Here is a 6,794-nt window from a genome sequence, read left to right as displayed (position 1 = left end):
AACTTAAAAAACTTGAACAACGGCTCACGGGGGGGGGGGGCGCGAGTCGTGGTTCATAGGGACTGAAATAATATAAAAAGACTAAATTTAGAATTTAGAAATTTTATATTGAAGTTTTGGATTTTTCGGAATTAAAACGCCTTCAAAACGTCCAATTACGAATTAATTAAGAAGCGTCATTTTTATGCTAAATAAAATTATGGGAATTCTAATTTAAGCTTAAATAATTATTTGGGACATGTTAGAGTCGAGAAAATCAAGAAAACGTCAAAAACGTAAAACGTCACGTCCAGGGGTAAAACGGTCTTTTTACACCTAGAAATTAGTAAACGTCATGGCAGTACCCTATTTGCTGTTTTATATGCTAATATGTTTATGTAACATGTTTATGAATTTTTACATGTTGAAATATGATTTTTAAATGTCATGAATTATTAAGGATTAAATTGGACATTTAAAAGATATGTTGCATGCTTGGTTTCAAAATAAAAATGATATTATGCATGTTTTTATTAAGTGATGATAACATGTTGAAGGACGTGAAGGGATTGTGACTACTACATGTTGGAAATATCGTGAGGGTTATGGTCCTAGTGGGAGCCCGACAATCGTGTTTCCTTGGATACGGATACGAATACGAATATGAATACGTGATACGAATACGAATATGTTAATACGTTGGTCAAGGCCCAGTTGACCGGTGAGAGTGTTGCTGGTGTCCCCGCCGCCCAGTACTGTGGTTTCTTTAGATGGATCCATCGCCCAATACGTTTAAGAATACGAGTCACAATCAACGATCTGAATTCAACAAACACGAACATGAACACGAACATGAATATGAATACGAATATGGACATGAATAAGAATATGTTTATGTCTTTTGAAAATGTTTTATGCATCATGAAAATGTTTACGAAAATGTTTAAGTTTAAGTTTATGCATCTTCATGAAAATGATATTTTAAGTACAAGTATTTTTCACTGTTATATGTTATCTGTATTACGTATTACTTGTTATCAAGGATATGACGTGTTGAGTCTTTAGACTCACTAGGTGTGATTGATGCAGGTGATTATGATAATATGTTGATGGAGGTCTTGATGGTTGATCTGACTGGACTGAAGGTGTACATAACCCGAGGACCGACGCTAGTTTTCCGCACTAGTTATGATTTATGATTTCAAGTTACGTTAAAAATATTTTTACGTCTTTTATTTATGTTATGAGAGATTTTTGAGAGGTTAGTATGAGCTATACTTTTCAAATAATGTTTTTAGGTTGGTAAAATGTTTGACGATTTTATGCTTTAAAATATTTTCCTTTGGATTTTTAAATGGCAGTTGGATGTTTATTTTTAAAATGAAGTCAAAAATATTTTATGGTTCGGCCGATACTATGTGAGGTTTGAAAAAAAAAATTTCTAGTACTTTTTAAGAAAAAAAATAAGCAGACGTTTCAGTTTAACAATTATATTGAAAACAATAAAGCCTCGTATCAAATCAAACCAGTTTTTTTCATAAAAAAAATATTGTCTTACAATGACAATGAAATAAATACATCAGAGTGGCGAAATGCGGAAAACTTAAACAAAAGGGATAACTTGGTTCTTGCTCTTGATCATCGATCACCAACCCAAGAAAGCTTCCTGCTCCTCCTCATTTATTTGTTCTTCACTTTTATCTGAAATTATAATGGGGTGAGTGTTTTGGGAAAACACTCAGCAAGTGGGGGTCGATCGATTCCAAAGAAACATATAGAACTTAATTTTTTTTAAAACGTCCTTTTAACAGACTTTCAAAACATAATATTCTTAACTTATCATGACAGAAGCGAATCGAATAAATGACAGAATTTATCAGATGATTCAGAAACAGATCAAATCAAACGGACACAACACTGTTACTCATCTCATTTCCATGGTCAAATTGTCCCCAATATGTTAGTCCTCTAAGGGGTGAGGCCAGAACATGGTTTTATACCCACCAATAGGGGGGCCAGAACAGAACATGGTTTATACCTACCAATGGGAGCCATAACAGAACTACAATTCTCGTCCCATTTCAAATTCGAATCGTAACAGTGCAACAAAATTCAGAAGTAACAGACAGAACTTTTCAGATTTTCTGATTTCAGAGTTTTCATAAAGACACAGCGGAACCAAAGATTTCGAAGCATAGAAGAAACATATAATCGATCGAAAGTTGAAACAGACAGACATCATTTTTTCGAAAATGAAGACGCACATTTATGCATGTCATGATATACATATTCAAGTTTAAAAATACAAACGAATATATATCAAAAGCCCACTTACTTGATCTTTTATATAAAGCTCTTTCTTGAATTTCGGCAGCACTTCGGCACAGAAAAACAACTCTGGAATGCACGAAAATGTGTCTTCCTTCTTCCTTGAATTCGGCCGAGATTTGTAGGGTGAGGGGAACCGAAATTTGAGAGGTTTTGTGGTGTGTTTTCTTTCAACCAAATGAGTGGTATTTATAGGCAAAAGAAAGACCTTCCACCTAGCCACACCTTGGTCGACCACTTGGGGTCCAAGAAAAGGTTTGAATGTGATCATTATGGTGGCTCAAAATCTCATGCATTCCTTAATTGTCACTTTGGTTTTCTAAAGGGTCATTTCCTGCATCATCAATATGTCTTAGTCCTTTAGCTCCTCCCTTAGCTCCTTCATGGGTTTACTCAAAGGTTATTTCTTGCATACTTAATTTGTCCAAACCTTTAGCTCAACTTATAGCTCCCTTTTGGGTCTTGTTAGGACAAGCTTGGTTGAGCTTCTTCGAGCTGAAAGATCGAGTCCTTGAGCTGGGGTTTTACTCCTCCCGTGACAATACTTTGATGGATGCGATTACTTGTAGCTTGGCCTCCTGTTAAGTTAATCTCTGAGCTTTGAAGCTATTTCTTCGAGTTAAGTTAGCTGAAATCTAAGTTAATATTCAAGTTATCTAGTTGGAACAAAAATTTTAGAGCTTAGTTTGAGTTAAACTTCAAGTTCGTATTATTTACTTGATTCGCCTTGGATCGTAAAATCCCGGGTTCTCACATCCCTCCATCCTTATTGAAAGTTTCGTCCTCGAAACTTGCATTAGCTTGATCTTTCGAATAGATGAGGGTTTTGCCATCGCATTTTCTCCTCGGGTTCCAAAGTTGCCTCTCTTTTAGTGTGATTTGACCACTATACCTTGACATAAGGTATTGTCCGGTTTCTCAACACTTGGTCTTTTGAGTCCACTATTCGGGTAGGGACTTCTTCGTATTTAAGTTCTTCGTTGAGTTTTCCTTCAATCATCAGAGGTGTAACCTTGAGTACATGACTCGGGTCTGGGACATACTTCCTCAGCTGTGAGATGTGGAAAACGTTATGTATTCTAGGCCATGTCTGGTGGTAACGCTAATCGGTAGGCTAAGATTCCTACCTTCTCCAGTATCTCGAACGGTCCCACATATCTCGGATTCAACTTTCCGGATTTACTGAACCGAACCACTCCTTTCATGGGAGAGACTTTGACGTAAGCTTTTTCACCAATTTCCAACTTTAAGGGTCTTCTCTTCAGATCGGCTCAACTCTTCTGTCTATCTTGTGCTGCTTTGAGTCTTTCCTTGATTATGGCTACTTTGTCAACGGTTAATTGAACAAGCTCTGGTCCAATAACAGCTTTTTCTCCGACTTCGTCCCAATATAGAGACGACCTACACCTTCTACCATACAAAGCTTCATACGGAGCCATCTTGATGCTACTGTGATAGCTGTTATTATAGGCGAGTTCTATCAGGGGTAACTGTTCAGTCCAATTTCCAGAAAAATCCAGTGCACATGCCCTCAGCATATCCTCGAGGGTTTGAATTGTCCTTTCAGTTTGGCCATCCGTCTGAGGATGATAGGCCGTACTGAGAGTAACCTTGGTCCCCATAGCCTTTTGGAAACTTTTCCAAAATCTTGATACAAATCATGGATCTCTGTCAGACAGTATACTTGTCGGGACTCCGTGTAGCCTCACTATGTTGTCCATATACAAAGTGGCTAATTTATCCAAATTATAATTCATTCGTACAGGCAAGAAATGGACAGACTTGGTCAATCTGTCAATGATTACCCAGATCCCATCGTGACCCTGCCTTGACCTTGGTAGACCTACAACGAAATCCATGGAGATGTTATCCCACTTCCACTCCGGTATTTCCAATGGTTGTAAGAGTCCTCCAGGTCTTTGATGTTCCGCCTTGACTTGTTGACAGACTAAACACTTTGCAAAAAAGACAGCTACATCTTTCTTCATACCGTTCCACCAGTAATTATTTTTTAAATCTCTGTACATTTTGGTACTCCCTGGATGTACCGAAAATTTCGATTTATGTGCCTCAGCCATTACCTCTTCTCGAATTCCATCGACGTTCGGCACAAACAATCGTCCTTTCATCCAGAGTATCCCATTTTCATCAATTTGAAATTCTGGAACTTTTCTTTCTTGGATTTGTTCCTTAATTTTAAGGATGGAGGTGTCTTGACTCTGCTTCAATTTGATGGTCTCTCGGAGATTTGGTTGTACTGATAGTGAAGATAAGTTAACCTTCCCAGGGTTCCTCCGGCTTAACGCATCTGCCACTTTATTTGCCTTATCCGTATGGTAATTGATTGACAAATCATAGTCCTTAAGAAGTTCCATCCACTTTCTTTGCCTCATGTTTAATTCCTTTTGGGTGAAAATGTACTTGAGGCTCCGGTGATCAGTAAAAACTTCGCATTTTACTCCATAAAGGTAGTGCCTCCAGATTTTAAGCGCAAATACTACTGCAGCTAACTCCAAGTCATGAGTGGGGTAATTCTGCTCATATGGTTTTAGTTGCCGTGAGGCATAAGCGATTACCTGACCCTCTTGCATAAGCACACACCCTAATCCTCCCTTTGAAGCGTCGCTGTATATAGTGAAATTCTTACCATCCTCGGGAAGAACTAGTACTGGTGTGGATGCGAGTTTCATCTTCAGAGTTTCAAAACTTCTTTCATATGCTTCATCCCAAATAAATTTCGAATTTTTCTGAGTAAGTTTGGTGAGTGGAATGGCTATCGAAGAAAATCCTTCCACAAATTTTCTATAGTAGCCAGCTAAACCCAGAAAACTCCTTACTTCAGTCACTTTCTTTGGTTGTGGCCAATCCTTGATTGCTTCCACCTTCTTAGGGTCTACTGACACCCCTAATTCAGAAATTATATGACCTAGGAACGCCACACTTTTCAACCAAAATTCACACTTCTTGAATTTGGCATATAGTTCCTTTTCCCGTAGTGTCTGCAAAGTGAGACGCAGATGTTTTCTATGTTCTTCTTCACTTGGTGAGTACACAAGGATATCATCTATGAAGACAACCACAAACTTGTCGAGGTATTGTTTGAATACCCGATTCATCAGGTCCATGAATGCTGTAGGAGCATTTGTGAGGCCAAAAGGCATTACTGTGAATTCGTAATGTCCATATCTCGTCCTGAACGCAGTTTTAGGGATATTTTTAGCTTTGACCTTCAACTGATGGTAACCAGATCTTAGATCTAGTTTTGAGAAGACCTTGGCTCCCTTTAACTGATCGAAAAGATCATCTATTCATGGGAGTGGGTACTTATTCTTTATGGTGATCTTGTTCAATTCCCGGTAGTCAATACATAGCCTCATGCTTCTGTCCTTTTTCTTTACAAAAAGCACTGGGGCTCCCCACGGGGATGCACTAGGGCGGACCTGTTTCTTGTCTAGTAATTCTTGAAGTTGTTCCTTTAACTCCTTCAATTCTGCTGGAGCCATTCGGTATGGTGCCTTTGATATGGGTGCAGCACCAGGGACCAAATTGATTTCAAATTCTACTTCCCTATCAGGTATCTCGCCCGGTAATTCCTCACGAAAAGCATCTGGAAATTCTTGAACAATTGAAATATCTTCCAATTTTGGAACCTCTTCTACTTTGATCTCATTGATCATTGCCAGATAAATTTCTTCTCCTCCTTTTATGGCCTTCCAGGCTTGTGAGGCAGATAGTAGAGATTTTCGTTCTTTGGATTTCCCGTGGTATATGACTTCCTCCATAGTTGGAGTCTGAAGTCTGATGTCTTTCCTCTGGCAATCTACTATGGCATGGTTTTTAGCTAACCAGTCCATTCCAAGAATGACGTCAAACTCAATCATGTTGAGTTGGATTAGTTCTGCCTCAAAATCCTGTTTACTGATGCAAATTTGACAATTTCGATACACTTTGCGGGTTTCAATTATTTTACTGGCAGGTGTTGCTACTCCTAACGGTTCACTAAGAATATCATGGTGTTCAATTCTAAGCTTCTTAGCAAATCTTATAGACACAAATGAATGTGTGGCACCACAATCAAACAAAGCATATGCAGGCATTTTATTGAGTAAGATGGTACCTGCCACTACTTCGTTGGTGTTATCAGCTTCCTCTTGTGTTATTGCATAAACCCGAGCATTAGTCTTATTTTCATGTTGTTTACTGGACCCCGTCCCTTTGTCCTTGTTGTCTGGACAATCTTTAATTCTATGACCCACCTTTCCTCACTTAAAACAAGCGCCTGTCTTCCGATAACATTCTCCAACATGCTTCTGTCGACATTTATCGCACCACTTTCCTTCGGTGTTGCCAGCACTGTTAAAATTTCCTCTTGGAGGTCCACTTGAATTATTCGGCTTCTTAAATTTGGGACCATTTTGAGTAGTTTGGTTGACCAACGGTCTCTTATTCTTGTTTTCATCTTCACGGCGCTTAATATCTGTTTCCGC

This window comes from Primulina tabacum, chromosome 1 (assembly GCF_025594145.1).
Source record: "Primulina tabacum isolate GXHZ01 chromosome 1, ASM2559414v2, whole genome shotgun sequence".
NCBI lineage: Eukaryota > Viridiplantae > Streptophyta > Magnoliopsida > Lamiales > Gesneriaceae > Primulina > Primulina tabacum.
Note: the sequence above shows the minus strand (reverse complement) of the source record.